Source organism: Ctenopharyngodon idella, chromosome 12 (assembly GCF_019924925.1).
Source record: "Ctenopharyngodon idella isolate HZGC_01 chromosome 12, HZGC01, whole genome shotgun sequence".
NCBI classification, from domain to species: domain Eukaryota; kingdom Metazoa; phylum Chordata; class Actinopteri; order Cypriniformes; family Xenocyprididae; genus Ctenopharyngodon; species Ctenopharyngodon idella.
This window is the reverse complement of record NC_067231.1, coordinates 27,785,488-27,801,505: the sequence shown is the minus strand read 5'-3', so window position 1 is coordinate 27,801,505 and position 16,018 is coordinate 27,785,488. Positions and strand designations below refer to the sequence as shown.

The window sequence follows — 16,018 nt, the reverse complement described above, 5'->3', positions numbered from 1 at the left end:
TCGGCGCGCCGGCGCTAGACCATCATGTGTCATCTGAAGCATGCAGACCCGCAGCCATGTATCCAAGCACAAGTATCGCTGCCGTTTATGTGTCTTCGATTAAAGACCAACATCTGTTCAGTCACAGCCGTGTCTCTGCAGGCTTTTGTTGTAAGACAGTCCTACGCTGCAGCTGCCATCGACGTCACCCAAACCACTGGTTCTGCGTCCACGTTTTGCTCAAGAATTACAGCAAAGTATTCATTTTTCTTGATGACATGTTCCTCTGCCTCACACTGCTGCTTTCTCATGCAAACACTAACTACAGTATTTCAAACACACAGTCTTCTGAGGAAAAAATAGATTCGGATGGATGGATGGATGGACATTCTGTCCCCTCTGTCACTGGTCGGCTTATTTTCAAAAAATATATGTGAACTGACCTGGAAACTGAGACCCTAGAATCTTTCTCTCTTCATCCTTTATTATTCATTTTCTCTTCCTACTATAGGAAACTAAGAAGCAAAGACCAGGAGACTTATCTTCAGCAGTATTCTTTATTGAGAACACGTGCTGTTGGTCGCTGCAGTCATCAGATCTACTAAGGCAGTGTACATTGTAGTTTATGTAGATTTTAGGGGGGAGTGCTTAGAAATGGAAACAAATCACCTCGCTGACAACCTTAAACAAAGCATGCAAATGAAATATCCAGGTATAGGAACCCGTCCCAGACTCTAGAGTGTCGCAAGTCCTAATCCAATCAGTATAACTATTCAAAGAATGGGACAGGGGCTCCAAGAGCCATTAAAGACAAAAGGTGAGAGTCGCAGTAATCTGGCTCATTTGACTTACAATAAAGAGAACAGGAACTGGTTAGAAACTTCTTGCTGGAAACTTTGCTGAACAGAATCATTCATCTGACACATCATCTTAACCTTAAATGCTAAATATAATGTACTCCACCTCAGGTTTTCATGTGATGTTATGTCATCATGACATAGGATCAGCAGATCTTAATCAGATTCTTAAATTTGTAATCCCACACAACTAATTTTCTTGTTCCAGACCTTTCTTTCCTTCTGTACAACAGGAGATAATAGACAGAATATTTTTTATATTATTTTATTTTATTTTATTTTTGTTTTTTTATTTTGTTTTAAATATTATTACTTTTATATTTAAAATTGATGCCATTGACCATTTTTTATTCGAAAGGAATATTTATATTGAATAACTTCACACACAGCTGTTTTAAGAAATTTTTTTATATATTATTATTATTATTATTATTATTGCATTTAATTAATTAATTGAACCTGATGGTTCTGTTTTATTTATTTATTTATTTTGTATTTTACTTCTAATTATTATTTTTTATTATTATTATTATTATTATTATTATAAACTTTGTTTAAAAGATGCCATTGACTACTTGTTTAAATGCCAGTATTTTCATTGAATTACTTAAATGTAGGTCTTATGGACTATTTTTATGCTATTTTTTTTTTTTTTTTCCTTCTTACAGAAAATTATGGAAAAAAGCTTGGACATTCTGCATAACAATGTGTTTTGCAGAAAAAAAAAAACAATATAATATTGAGTGTGAACAGTAGGTAAATGATGCCATTTGGGAAGCTGTTGCTTTTGTTTCTCTTGAGTTTCTGGGCTGAGATGACATGCAGAACCTTCATATGCTGCTTTGTTTACCTGCAGCTCATGCAGCTTGTGAACCATTTCTGCACTCTTAATGATTGAGGCGTTTCATGTGATCTGGCTGTTTTCCACAAGCATATTTTTGATAGCCATCTATTATTGTGCATGTAGCGAATGTGCTTTCGGGTTTGATAACAAATAAAATCAAATGCGTTAATTATGTAAGACTAATAGCATTCTACAGGAACCTCAGGTCATATTTCATATTCATGCTCCTACATCTGCAAGTTTTAATAATAGAGGAAATCCCTCTCCTGGTTTAATTCTTTCTTTATCTCCTGACGGGAGTGTGGTGTTGTTTGAGCACAGGGTGTCCTAAAACACTGCAGGAACAAATGAAAGTGTGGCACTTCTAGAGAGCATGTGGAGGCCGAGAGGAGAGCTCACCCTAATCCGGCTTTAGCTGCTGCATTTCTTTTATTTATTTATTTGGTTTGTCTGGTGGGTTTTCTCCTGTTGATTTCCCCTGCAGGATATTAGTGTGCTTTCTCAGAATGTGGCCTGTTCAGATACAACACGGAAAAAGAGTTCATACTGCACTTGTAATATGTAATATGAGAAGGCTATAACTAAAATATTTATCTGCATTTTCAGGGCTTTTCATCAGAAATGGGAGTTTTGAAAGGGTATGTTTTTATCAATCAGGGAAGCCATCATGTCAACCCAACCATCAATTTCTTCTCTCGTGACTCATACATATTGTATTACTGACATGTTTTAATAGCAGTTGAATACTCAGAAATGTTCTCTCAGAAAAGTCTTCATGTGGCATTTTTAATTTATTAAAATATTTTTGTAAACACATGCGTGATAAATTAAACTATTAAATATTGTTAATTATTTCTATGGTGCTGTAATTGTATTATCTACCGTTGATATGGTGGTGCATATAATGAAAATGAGTAAATGTCATTAAAGGGGACCTATAATGTCCCTTTCACAAGATGTAATATAAGTCTCTGGTGTCCCCAGAATGTGTCTGTGAAGTTTCAGCTCAAAATACCCCACAGATCATTTATTATAGCTTGTCAGATTTGCCCCATTTGGGTTTGAGCAAAGACACGCCGTTTTTGTGTGTGTCCCTTTAAATGGAAATGAGCTGCTGCTCCCGGCCCCCTTTCTAGAAGAGGGCGGAGCTTTAACAGCTCATGCTTCAGTTGCTCAACAACAACAAAGCTGGAGAATCTCACACAGCCAAAATGAGGATTGTCAGTAACGGTGTTCAGCCTTACATTGTTCAAATGGGAGTCGACACTGATGGAGAGACTCAGGAAGAAGTTACAACTTTTAGATGTGTAAAATGACGACATGTCAACAACACTCTACTACAACAAATCTTCCTCTTCTCTAAAGCAGCCCAACATGGCCTCACCCCCTTTGTTGCGTGTTCTTGGGGGCGGGGTTTATGTAAATTTTAGGGTTATTGATGTCACCAACCCGGGACGCTTATTGCAGTCCCTATTTGTATGTGAATGCTGGACTTCAGATATGCACAGTATAACGTTGTGTTTGTGATTGTATAGAGGATATAGTCAGACTCTACTATAGTGTTTGTGTGTGTATGTGTGATCCCTGCTGCATTAAAGCCAGTGTATAGAATCAAATCCTTTGTCCGTTAATCGTTTCTCTAATGCCATAAGATGAGCCCGTCCATCTGAATGGCTGCTATTAGAGGATTGTGCTTCTAATAATTGTGGCTCCCTGACGCTGGAGCATTTTAATGATGCGTTGCTGTCATTTCATCTGGAGTTAGTGTGTTCGGCCTCGTTCCATTAGTTGCATCTCTTTAGCCTGTCTGTAAAGCGTTACCCTGAGGTGGAGAAGACTCTTTAAATGTTGGCTTTACTGCTCTGAGAGCTGAGAGATCAGATCTGCCCTGCTAGTTAGTCCTTTAAAGCCACATTCATCAACCATTAAGGTCGGCTGCACGACCTCATTGAAGCTCTGTAGCATTGAGACATTTCTGACTGTTGCTGTGTACATAAATTAATGATATGATGGATGAATGGATCACTTTCTTTTGCAAACAGTCAATAGATCATGTTTAAAATATGAACATTCATTAATGAAAGTTAAATGACTTTAACTTAGAATGCGGATGATGGATGGATGGATGGATGGATGGATGGATTTGTAAGTCGAATAATTCATTAAATAGATCTGTTCATAAGAGTCATTTGTTTGTGAATTGGACTATGCCAATTGTGCTGTATGTTTTTGATTCACTAAAAAGAATTGTCTCTTAAGAGTCATTTGCTTGTGAATCGAACTACACTGGTTATGTTTGTGTGCAGCTCATGAGGACAAATCAATAGAACGATGTGGAAAGACTATTAGCTGTACATGATCTCTTGATCTCATCACATTCAGTTTAGACTGCGAGATCACAACACAGGTAAAGATTCGGAAGAGTGATGCACAAAATGTATTATGCATTTCTGTATTAACAGATCTAAATGTTAATTTATGAACCAAAGTGTCATGCCATTGACAACGATTAGCATGTATATGATATGTTTAAAAGCATTATATAATCTGACGATGTTTCTTAATGTTAACAATAAACGTTTCAGTTCATGTCTGGGAATGAATCACAGCGTCCTTTGGAGTCAGATCCTGAGCTGCCCCGCTGACCCTGAACGCATTCCTTCTCTGGCTTTGCTGAGAGCTTTTACTCTATTTAGTATTCAGCTCTGATAGACCTGCAGTATTTTGAGGAAGTCGCTGGTGTTCGGGGAACTGTATCTGACTCAACGCTGAGTAGTAAAACATCTCACCCCAGAGCTTTACACAAACACACACACAAATAATACCAGCATATACCACCTGATAAATGATGCTTTTTGAATAGGGTTCCTGTCGATGTTTAACAAAGACTTCGCTGCTCAGGAGAGTGTACGGAATCATATGTAACTCTTCTGCAGTGCATTAACCAGCCGCTATCTCTCTGTCTGTCAGTGAATGTCATGGAGAGGCTCTCTGTGGAGTTTCACACAGTGGGGTGCAGCTTCCATTACCCACACCACTCATATTTCCCAGAAAAAGGCAGAGTCGGTGAGATCAGGCAGGAAGAATAAGAGATGCATTGTGTAACTGTCCTCTAGCTATACATTGAAATGACTCATTTTAGCCAACGAACATTACCTGTGATGTTTAATGTGCGGTGTGTTTTATTAATGTGTGCAGTGGTGCAGATATGTCGCCTGTAAATTGGTTGCTGCTGGAGACCAGCTAAGCAGAACATGCACATGCGCTCAACACGTGTGTGTTTGTTCATGTGTACTTGGATACACACAAGGTGGATAAATGCATTATCTTTGTGCTCTTCATGCTATCCATCCTAGTTTTTACTAGGCAAGTGCAAAACTGCATGTAGTGTGTAGTAGATGGTGTGTGCGTGAATGCTTTACTATTTGGCTACACTCTTAAAAATAAAGCAGGGATGTGATTTTTCTGTATTTATACATATTTTTGTATTTTCCGGCCATAAAAGTGACCCATGTGAATTGCGTAAGTCTGAGGAAAAAATGGTTGGGAGGTGGGGAGTTGGTTACTGTATGATGATTGAAATCGTGATAGGGCCTAAATAAACTCCAAAATGCTACATTTACTAATACATTTATTTCATGCACAGATTGCTCTTGACAGCACTTCGAATTCGCAGCGCCATCTGCAGGACATCCTTAGCTTGTTAGCCAGGGTTCACATCGTCAAATGTGAGTAAAAAAAAATGGCCATTGACACTGTTACTTTCCAGTTGCCTGGTAACTTTTTTATAAATTTTGATGATGCATGGTTGTGAGAATGTGATTATGGCTTAGTGCGGTCATCAAATTGCAACAGTTGTGATTTTATTATATAAATATATAGTCTGATGCCCTGCATTTTTCAGAGTAAAGCATAGCACTGTGTTCATTTTCAGTTTCGACTCACAGTAAATGCTGCTGTGCTGTGTGTTTGAGTCGCTTAGAATTTGCATATGGGAACACAACATGTGCCAACCGACTTCCTAAATTAGCGATTAGAATCATTTATAAATCTGCTTTCAACAAAGAGAAGCATGAAGGTCTCCATATAGTTTTCCACAAAAATAAATGCTCAATGGTGAAAGCAAAGAAATTAGGACAGCCATAAATTTTAGTATTGAAATTATACTGTTGTTCTGTAAAATAAAATAATAATAATGATATGAATTATCAATAATAATAATAATAATAAATTATAATTAAGTACTTTTTTTTTTTTTTTTTTTTTTTTTTTTTTTTTTTAATACAGTGCAATAGTATGGTGTCAGATTTTCCTTCTTTTTTGTCTTTAGCTGATAACATTCCTGATAAAGGTTCTTTATTGGCATTGATGGTTCCATGAAGAACCTTTAACATCCATAGAACCTTTCCATTCCACAAAAGGGTCTTTATAGTGGAAAAGGGTTCTTTAGATTTTTTTAAATGTTCTTCACACTAAGAAAAAAAAAAGGTTGTTTTAAGGGCTGTTCACTGAAAGGTTCTTTGGGGAACCAAAAATTGTTATTTTATGGCATCACTGCAAAACCCCCCTTTTGGAACCTTCAATTTTTAAGAGCATAGCTTCAGATTCATCTGACGTGTTTCGGGTAGCTGCTATAAAGATGTCAGCAGTTTAACTACCTTAACTAACTCGCATGGCTAGATTCTCTTTAAACTGATGCTCTGTCATGGCAGTAGTTGGTCTGATGGAGAAAACTGACTGTAGAAGACCATAGAGCATTTGCAGCAATTCTGACAATATAATGTGGACATATTTCAACACATGAATCAAGCTTGTGTAGCTAGAAATGTTGCCTTATGAATGCTTTGACCACAGATGACCCAGCAGGATGGATGAATGGATGGATGGATAAATAGGTAGATATGAAAATCTGAATTTAGTTTGAGGCACTTAATAGCACATAAAATAGACACCTATATGTTCATATTTATCAGAATTATCTTAAAAACCCCTAACATCACAAAAAGAGCCTTTGACATTGGTTAGAGGGTTTCTTCCTGTCTAAGTGGGCAGTTCTTGGCCAGAGTAGTTGCGATGTGGACCAGGCCTCACATCAAAAGTCTGTCGAAAAGGCAGAGATTGGCATATCAAATGCTGAAGTGTTATGTCAGTCTTTGCAGACTGTTGAGGAGGCCGTAATGGACTCGTGAGTCTCTTCAGTATTCCAGGCATGTTGTGATCTATCTCCCTCTCTGCATTTGTACAGTGAGCGAACAGACTCGTAATAAAACCATTACCACATGAAAGACAACATCTGGCTTCCTCACGCCCAGTGCTGCTGCTGTTTTTGTGTGTGAGACAGGTGAAGAATAAGACTGGAAGTCTTTAGGCACCTCACGACTCAGAGTCACGATCCGATTGCAAAATCATTCTTAATGCATCTCAAGTGCAGCTATGATGTAGGGCCACAAATTTACTTTCTGTGCTAAGTTCTGAGACTTTAAACTCGGATAACTTTTTCCTCTCATGCTCAGTCTCTCTCTCACACACAGGCTCTCTCTCTGTTTTATATATGAAAGTGTTTCTGCACTAGAATGTCCTGCTTGTTTGAGCAAAGTGTGCGTTCGTGAGCATTTGACTGGTGGGTTTGTGTCCTGAGCACTCTCCAGCGCTAACAGACGGTATTATTTATCTCCATTATGCACTTCTTACGGGTCTTTCATCAGGCCAGTTGAGCCACTGACACTTTTAAAGAAATAGTTCACCCAAAAATCAGAATCTTGTCATCATTTACTCACCGTCATGTTTCTGTTAACCTGTATGACTTAATTTGTTTTCTGGAACATAATGCAGAATGTTTACGCAGCTCTTTTTCTCTTGCTTTTCAATGAAAGCATCTTCTAGCGACCGCCGTAGCTTTCCAAACTCATTGACATTACGAGACACGCAAGAACCAATGCTGTTTGGCATCATTGACGTCAGTCTTGCCACACACCAGGTCTTGATAAGGTGTATTTGAATATACATTAGTGACACTTGAAAATTTATGTTGGAAATCATGATTAATCAGGATTCTTTGATTTAATAGAAAGATCAAAAGAACAGAATTTTTTTATTTGAAATAGAAATATGTTGTAACTAGAGCTGCACAATTAATCATTAAAAGATCAAACACCCATGCTATCACATTCCTAAATGACGATTCACCTGTGTCTATTAAAAATTTGACGAAATCACACCAGAACATTAAAATCTGTGTTGATGCTGTCACTGATCCAGTTGTCATGTTTAGCTATAAAACAGCTTCACAAACAGTCTTTTCAAACACTTATTATTAATTCGGTGTTACAAATATTCATATTTTCACAGAAGAACTGGGATAAAAGTTTATAGTTCGGATATAAACACTGAGGCCTATGGAAGTGATCAAAATAGAGGAAATCACCTGTATAAAGTTACATGGCGCTTCAAATAATGATTGTTTTAATTGAATCATTACACCAGTAGGTGGCGATAAGTGACTGTTAAAAAATTTGTCTTTGAATCATTCAAGAGATTCGTTCAAAAAATCCAGTAATGAAACAAGTATTTTTTACTGAGTCATTGAATCATTCATTCAAACCGTTTTTTTTTTTTTTTTAAATAATTCATTCCGAGTAATTAAATAGACTACTTTTTGTCAGAACCTCTAGTAAATTATGTTGTTTTGTTTTGCTGTCTTTTCAGAATCATGGGAGAATCGTGATCTCTCTTTGAAAGAAAAAAAAAAAAAATGTGATAAAATATAATATTTCACAATATCACTGTATTCTTGATCAAGTAAATGCAGCCTTGGTGAGCAGAAGAGACTTCTTTCGAAAAAACATGTGAAAATCTCAATGATTCCAGACTTTTGACAGGTTGTGTACAATAGAGAAGACCTTTAGTGAATAACAGCTTACATTTGGGTCACACAAATTATAATGCACAACTACTTTTCTGGTGCTTTTTTTCCTTTTTTGAAGGTCAACAGCTTCTGTTCCTGTTCGTTTCATTGTATGGGAAAGAGCAGCATAAACATTCAGCTAAACGTCTCCTTTTGTGTTTCACGGACAAAAAAAAAAAAAAAAACAGAAACAAAAGTCATACAGATTTGAAATGACATGAGGGTAATAAAATTTGCTCAAATGTTCATTTTTGAATGAACTAGTCCTTTAATGCTGTCCATGATTTAACCTGAAAACACAGTTTCTAAATCCAACGAGTGTTTTACAGTTCAGACCACCATAAGCTCTCTCTCTCTCTCTCTCTCTGTCTCTCTCTCTGCGTGGGTTGAAATAAAAAGATTATAATAATGCTAAATGAAGCATTGCGAGGACCACAGGATCTGATGATTTGAAGCATTGAAACGCCACAGGATCAGATGATTCGGCGTGTTTGTTCTGATCAGGTTCTTCAATGCAGCACTTGCCTTTTTTTTTCCTTTTTCAAATCAACTTTTGTGCTTAAGTTACTTGTGAATTTGTGTTTTCTCTCAGCTAATTTTCCAGCTGAAATGATTAAATATAAATTTCCAGAAGGTTAAAGGTGATTATGAGTCCAGACCTGAGCTCAAATGTAGAGGAAGAGACTCACCTCCAGACACGGATCAGTGGTGGTGATGATGATGATGATGAAGGTGAGGGAGAGATGACCAGTACATGTCTTCCCTCTCAGCACAGCAGCGGTCCGTCAGGGCACGAGAACTGATGTGAGTCCAGAGAGAGGGTCTGCCATGCTGGAAGTTTCTCCGTGAGGGCGCACGTACAGTCAGTCGGTCCTCCCGTGATCCTTACACATCCAGAGTGAGAGATTCCACTGAGATCTGCCCCAAAACACACACGCAAACTCGCACGCGTCTTCACCCGACCGGCGCTGCCCCGCAACACTCTCTCTCACACGCACGCATACACACACACACACACTCTCACACACTCACGCGCACACTGCCGACGGGATGCAGTGGGGTCCAGCGCTCAGCGATGGCATCTGCGCACATGAGACATCCATCCTGAACCAGCCGCTCCAAGAACTGAGAGACCCGAGAGCCAGTGACACACAGAGAGAGAGACAGAGAGAGAGAGAGAGAGAGAGAGAAAGAGAGAGAGAGAGAGGAGGCGGGGTGGAAGACAGCAAAGCAGAGAGAGAGAGAGAGAGAGAGAGAGAGAGAGAGGAGGGAAATTGCCAGGAAAATCCAGCTTTAGGTAATGTGGTGACCTGCTGATTTACATAGTAGCAGTAAGATATGCATTTTTTTACATTTCTGTGATTTTTGCTATCAATAATTTAATTATAAAATTAAAAAAGTTTGTTTTATATATTTTATTGAATTTATTTGCTTAGATTTACTTGATTACATACTAAATTTAAAGAGAGAGAGAAAAAAAAAAACACAATTTAATAAAATTTTAAACAACATTTAATGACCCTTTTACAAGATGTAATATAAGTCTCTGGTGTCTCCAGAATGTGTCTGTGAAGTTTCAGCTCAAAATACCCCACAGATTATTTATTATAGTTTGTCAAATTTGCCCCTATTTGGGTCATAGCAGACTAATGGTTAGAGGGGAGTGGTTTAAGCGTTTTCAACCCAAGCCGTCAAACTGACGTCATCAGAGAAGGAACGCCATTCCAGACCGGAAGTAACTTTTCAGATTTGATTAAAGATTATCATGACGAACAATTTTTTTCTGTGTATTAACTTGCATGGATTAATTGTTCACCACAAGACTAGTAATATGCGCTAACAAAGTAAATAGGCTTGATTTTGATTTCATGACGACTTTAACAGCTTGTAACTTTGCAGATGTTGTTTATGCTCAAACAGCAACATTACACACTAACTAAAGTTAAAAAAGTGAAATCATAATCAACCACACCTTTAATCAATACGTCCCTCCTGAATAAAAGGGGAAAAAAGGAACAAAAAAGAAAACTACTGACCCCAAACCTTTCAGTTTGTGTGTGTGTGTGTTTGTGTGTGTGTGTGTGTTTGTGTGTGTGTGTGTGTGTGTGTGCGTGCGCGTGCGCGTGTAACCTCATTTATCTTGGCTTTTGCATTTATTTATTATTTGGATCTCTGGAATACGGATTGGTCAGTTGTGACATTCTGACATACCACATTCCTTTTTATAACATGATTATGTTGAATATTTGATTCTGGTTGGCTTATAGACATTCTAATGTGATTGTTTCTGTAACTAAATGACTATGAAGTAGTTCCAAGTCTTTATCCCATTATAGTTTCAGATCACGTCACCACATTATTTTGGTTATTTCAGATAGACTTACAGCAAAAGAAAAGGTTTTATCAGTCTACTGGGAAACAAAATTGTTTCTGAGGAAGAACTGGGATTTGAGAAAGTTTATGAAATAAGTTCAAAGCTAGAGTTTTGTTTGAGACATTTTAGCAAGATCTCCTTGAGAACATTCCCTCATCCTTATGTCGTTCAAACCTGCTGAACACAAAGGAAGATATTTTGAAGAACATTGGACCCCGTAGAGATATTCATCTTTTGCTTTTGATAGGAGAAAGTAGGTCATACAGGTATGAAATGACATGAGGGTGATTAAATGATGACCATCTCTTTAAGAGTTTCCCAGTGATATTCTGATTCATCTACACAGCGTTTCTTTCTTTATTCCTATTTTTCTTTGTTTTATTTTTCAATCTGCCCTCATAAGGGACACTTGGAGGAAAATACATTCTGCTGACGCGGCACACATTGATTTTTATTGTCCTAGCCGCTGGTAAGGCCACACCACCGCATGACCTCCTTGAGGCTTGACAACTCTCTCCTTTGCATGGATTTTGTTGAATCAGCATCAGTTCTATCATTATTTTCTTCAGTTTTGTGGTTCTTTTGCTCTATGTACACACACATGCAAATAAAGAGAGAGTGAGTTTTTTTTCAACCTTTGTGTAACCCACAGGATTCATCAGTTCTTATTCCACAGGTCTTGTCCAACCATCATGACTGAAATCAAAGCGTGTGAACCTCACCGAGGACCATCTAAATTCAGTTCCCCGAACAAACGGCTTTGATCTTCTGACACACACACACACACACACACACACACACACACACACACACTCATACACACTCATACACTCACACGTCTTCACACGTACTTGTCAATACCACTACAGTGGTTCTATATTATCCGTGGTGATGTTAAGACCCTCAGATTTTCTTTGTCTGCAGAATCTTCAGTTCTCCACATTGTGTGTTGGTTTATTAAATAGTTTTGGCTAATTTGATTGTGCAATACTCTACACTTGACAGCTTTGGCCATATTTAAATTAATTCAGCAGTTTTTTTCCCCATCAAAATCAGCATAGAAAATGAACACAAGTCAACAGATTCCATCTGGGTGTGGTGATGTAGTGGTTGAAGCACAGGATTCCCACTTTCATGGAAATCCTATAAATTTTAAGGAGCTTTTTCAGCCCTGGAAAAGTCATGAAAGCTCTAAAATATTTAATTAGATATTGCTCGATATTAGTTAGAACTTGCTTGAATGTCATGAATTTGCTGAACTGGTTCACAGATTAGTTCAAATGATTTATTAATGAATTAATGCATGTTCAAAATCCTTATCCAGTGATGATAAACATTTGAAAAGGTCATGGAAAATCAAGGAGATTAATTGGTAACATCTTCAGGAAATCTGAAGATGGCTTATTCAGGCTCTTCTGTGGTTGATATATGCAGGGTTATTATAGTTAAGTAAAATTAAAACCATAAAAAAAAAAATAAATAAATAAATAAACATACACTTATTTCCATATAGTTTAACTTGATGCTAAGGTAACTAAAACTGGGGGGACTATATAGACATGTTTAAAAAAAAAAAAAATACTGAAAATGTCAAACATAACTAAAATTATGCCCCTTTTTGCAAGATGTAAAATAAGTCTCTGATGTCCCCAGAGTGTGTTTGTGAAGTTTTAGCTCAAAATACCCCACAGACAAGTTTTATAGCATGTTAAAATTGCCACTTGTGGTGAGTGAGCAAAAACACGATTTTGTGTGTCCTGACCCCCTTTTAAGAAGGCGGAGCTTCAAGAGCTCATGCTCTGGCATGCCGGCAACAACAAAACAAGACAATCTCACGCACTGAAAATGTCAGAAACGGTCAGTAGTGGTGTTCAGCCTTACATGTTTCAAAATCAACCTTTGTGAAAATCCAGTGTTGAAAAGAACCTTGTTTGTGAAGCAGTTGACCGCAAATGACTAAGACTTTGCGGATTTTATTCAGGGCATTTAATTGAAAATGAAATGTAACCACAATGTCCTCAGTGACAGGAGTCTATGGAGACTCTTATGTTCATTGCCCAAAACACAACACTTGTAATGCCTCTTTGGCGCAGACATTGTGCAACTCCAGCTGCTACAGCGAGGATACAGAAATGGTGGGCTCTGTGCTTCTCACTCAGGACTGTGTCTATGCTAATAGGGCATATCGTCATCAGCTGTGGGTGGGGCTTCTACCTACAATGATGTCATCGTAGGGGGGAATCTGAATGAGCTTGTTTGAAGAGACTGCTTTTAAATTATGGAAATTATAAAAAAAAAAAAAAAAAATGAGTAGATTTTTACTAATTTAGGCTGGTTTTTCTCACACATTGCAGACACACATTGGTGTTCAAACACCTCATAAAAGTGAATTTTGCATAATAGGTCCCCTTTAAAACAGAAAATATAAAAATAAAACTGAAAATATTTAAAAAGTATAATAGTATCTCAATAAAACACTGGATATATGATCCATCACAGTCGTACACTTGAGTAATGTGTTCTGTAAGTCACTTTAGATAAAAGCATGTGCTAATGAAATTACTGTTTTATAGATCAGTCAATAGTGACCTAACACTATATGAGCGTATTTTATTCCACGGCGTAATAATGACCGTCAGCAGGTGCATGTGGTGTAATCTGTTACGTGAGAATCTCTCTCAGACAAGCATCAGCTCTTTTGGCGTTTACAAACCGCATCCCCGCTGGCTTAATTAGGAGCTTAAAACACGAGCTGCTAAGATCTGCTCTGATGCCAGACATCATTCCTTTCCCTCATGTTGGGAGTGAGTGAGTGAGTGTTCGCACTTCTTTCATTCAGCCTTGTGCCTGTAGAGTCACATTTTTGCTGGTTTCCATCTCTTACAGCTCCATCCACAGTCGGTAATATTGCAAAAGACTTTCTCTGAGCTGCAACTATAATCAGGTTGAAATGCTGCCGTAAGTAAACAGATTGCTCTCCATTATAGCTGTGTGAGTGGAAATAATCTGAATTAAGCCAGGCACCGTCTTGCACACATGTGAATGTCTGAAGGACTCTGGACTGGTTCTGGCTGGAGTTTTTGTCTCACAGGACTCGCACAAACACATGTATTCACACAGAGACACACGTTTCCACACATCTCATTTGGCAAATGGGTTAGTCTGAAGTATCTGTAGATATTTATGTTCCATCTGGATTATTGATCATGCACCTTTGAAAACAAATGTAAACCAGGGGTTTTGTTTGGTAGAAACAGACTGCAGATGCTGCTGTATAAACACCAGACATCCATTACAAATTCAGTGGCCCATATTCTACATTAACATTTCATTTATAATAGTAATAGTAATGATTTCTTGCACCAAAACAGGCATTATTTCATTTTTCATGACCATTTTCTGTCCTTTTTCTAATTTGTTATATTTGTTTCATATTGATTTTTAGCAAAACATTCATCTGTAATGGATCCCTCAGCAGTGCAAATGTGTGAATGTGCTCATATTAATGACATCAATAACCATATGATTTCCGAACGAGTCATTTTTGCAGCTTAGTCTTGTATGCAGTCTCTCTGGTTCTTGCAGTGCTGCCTCGTGTGCATTTCTTCTGGAAGGGGCTTTTCCTGCCGCGTCAGACGTTCGCGTGTCACACAGATGCTGCTGCTCCAGATGTTTCCAGGCTCCTGCTGGTGTCTCTTCAGGAGCGGCCTGTCTTCCGTTAAGCGGACAGGGATTCTTAGCAGCTCCATTTGTAACTGACAGAGCCATTATTTAATTAGTGTGATTTAGTTCTAAATGAACACGCTCCAGCGCTGTAATAAAACTGACTCGACCTGAAGCAAGAATACTAAACCATTAGATGTGAAAGATGTTCAGCCGGGCGCACATTCTCTCCTCTTATTTTTTTTTTTTTTTTTTCATATCCAGTCCTTTTTTTTCTTTTCTTTTTTTTTTTTTCTCCCTGCTTTTTTGTACTCTATCTTGAAAAAGTGTTCTAAAACTACCCAGATGGCATACTAGTTCTTGAATTTTTGGAGTGTGTATAGCTTTTTAGGATAATGCTAATTTCCATTCAGCATCAGCCTTGGGATTTTCCCTCTTAATATTCAATTTCTGACCATAAAAGCTGCAACATTAATTGACATTCACAGCAAAGTTGCCAAATTGTGCCTGTGAATGATGCTATACAATTGCGGTTTTGTTCTGCAGGTGTGCGAAGGTCATTTATTGTGTTTTTTACAGATTTGCCTGCAGCTATATTTTCTGTTTTGGTTAAAGGTGGTGTAATTGATTTATGTTCATATTGGCTAGTTTTCTGATTGGCTTTCAAAGGTGTTGGCCACTCCCATATACTTTTTTTGCTGTTATTATGTGTGGTTGATTTGGCTCCTCGTGTTAAGCTGAGTGAACCGCAGCCGTTGCCGTCTGGAACGGACTGACCTTGAGGAATCTCTGGAGCTGAAGTTGGGGAAACTCTCGAGCAAGATCTCATTCTTTCTCTCTGACTTTTATTTGATCGACCTCCTTAAGAAAACAGTTTCCATGGTAACGGGCTGAGGAGCACAACACAGATGAAGGGAGAGATGAACCTTAGAGGATGCTGCCTTTGTCTCTGTCTGCTGAGATGTGAGTGAATCGTCCCTTCGGCAGCAGCTGCAGGATTCCCGTCCGCTCAGAGAGGGAGAGAGGGAGAGAGAGGAGGCCTGTCATCTAAACTTTAACACAAGATTAGAAGCCTTTTCCATCATATCACCATTAATTCATTATGTTCATGTCAGTCTGGGAGATGCAGTTCTGCATACTTTCAATTTTCCACCCATCCATCTGTCTATTTGTTGTTCTATCCATCCATTATTTTCTTCCGTTCCTTTATTTTTTCTTTAATTCATTTATTTATTCTATTCATCCATCATTGTCTTCCATTCCTTTCAATTGTTTTTCCATCCTTTAATTCATCTATTTATTTTCCATCCATTATTTTTTTCTTTCATTCATAATTTTTCATTCATTCCATTTTTTCTTACCTTCCTTTCATCTATTTATTTCATCTCTTTCCTTCT

At 37.9% G+C, this 16,018-nt stretch overlaps 2 protein-coding genes across 5 annotated transcripts in view; one reads left to right on the top strand and one right to left on the bottom strand.

Annotated features, from left to right (window-relative positions):
• LOC127523261 (inhibitory synaptic factor 2A) overlaps positions 1-9,765 on the bottom strand; it is a 46,602-nt gene extending 36,837 nt beyond the window's left edge. The window contains exon 1 of the mRNA XM_051913776.1: positions 9,274-9,765. The gene's annotated coding sequence lies outside the window, so the exon portion shown is untranslated. The remainder of the gene's footprint in view (positions 1-9,273) is intronic.
• Positions 1-16,018, top strand: part of dock1 (dedicator of cytokinesis 1) — a 245,850-nt gene that overhangs the window by 137,149 nt on the left and 92,683 nt on the right. The gene's annotated exons all lie outside the window — the stretch shown is intronic.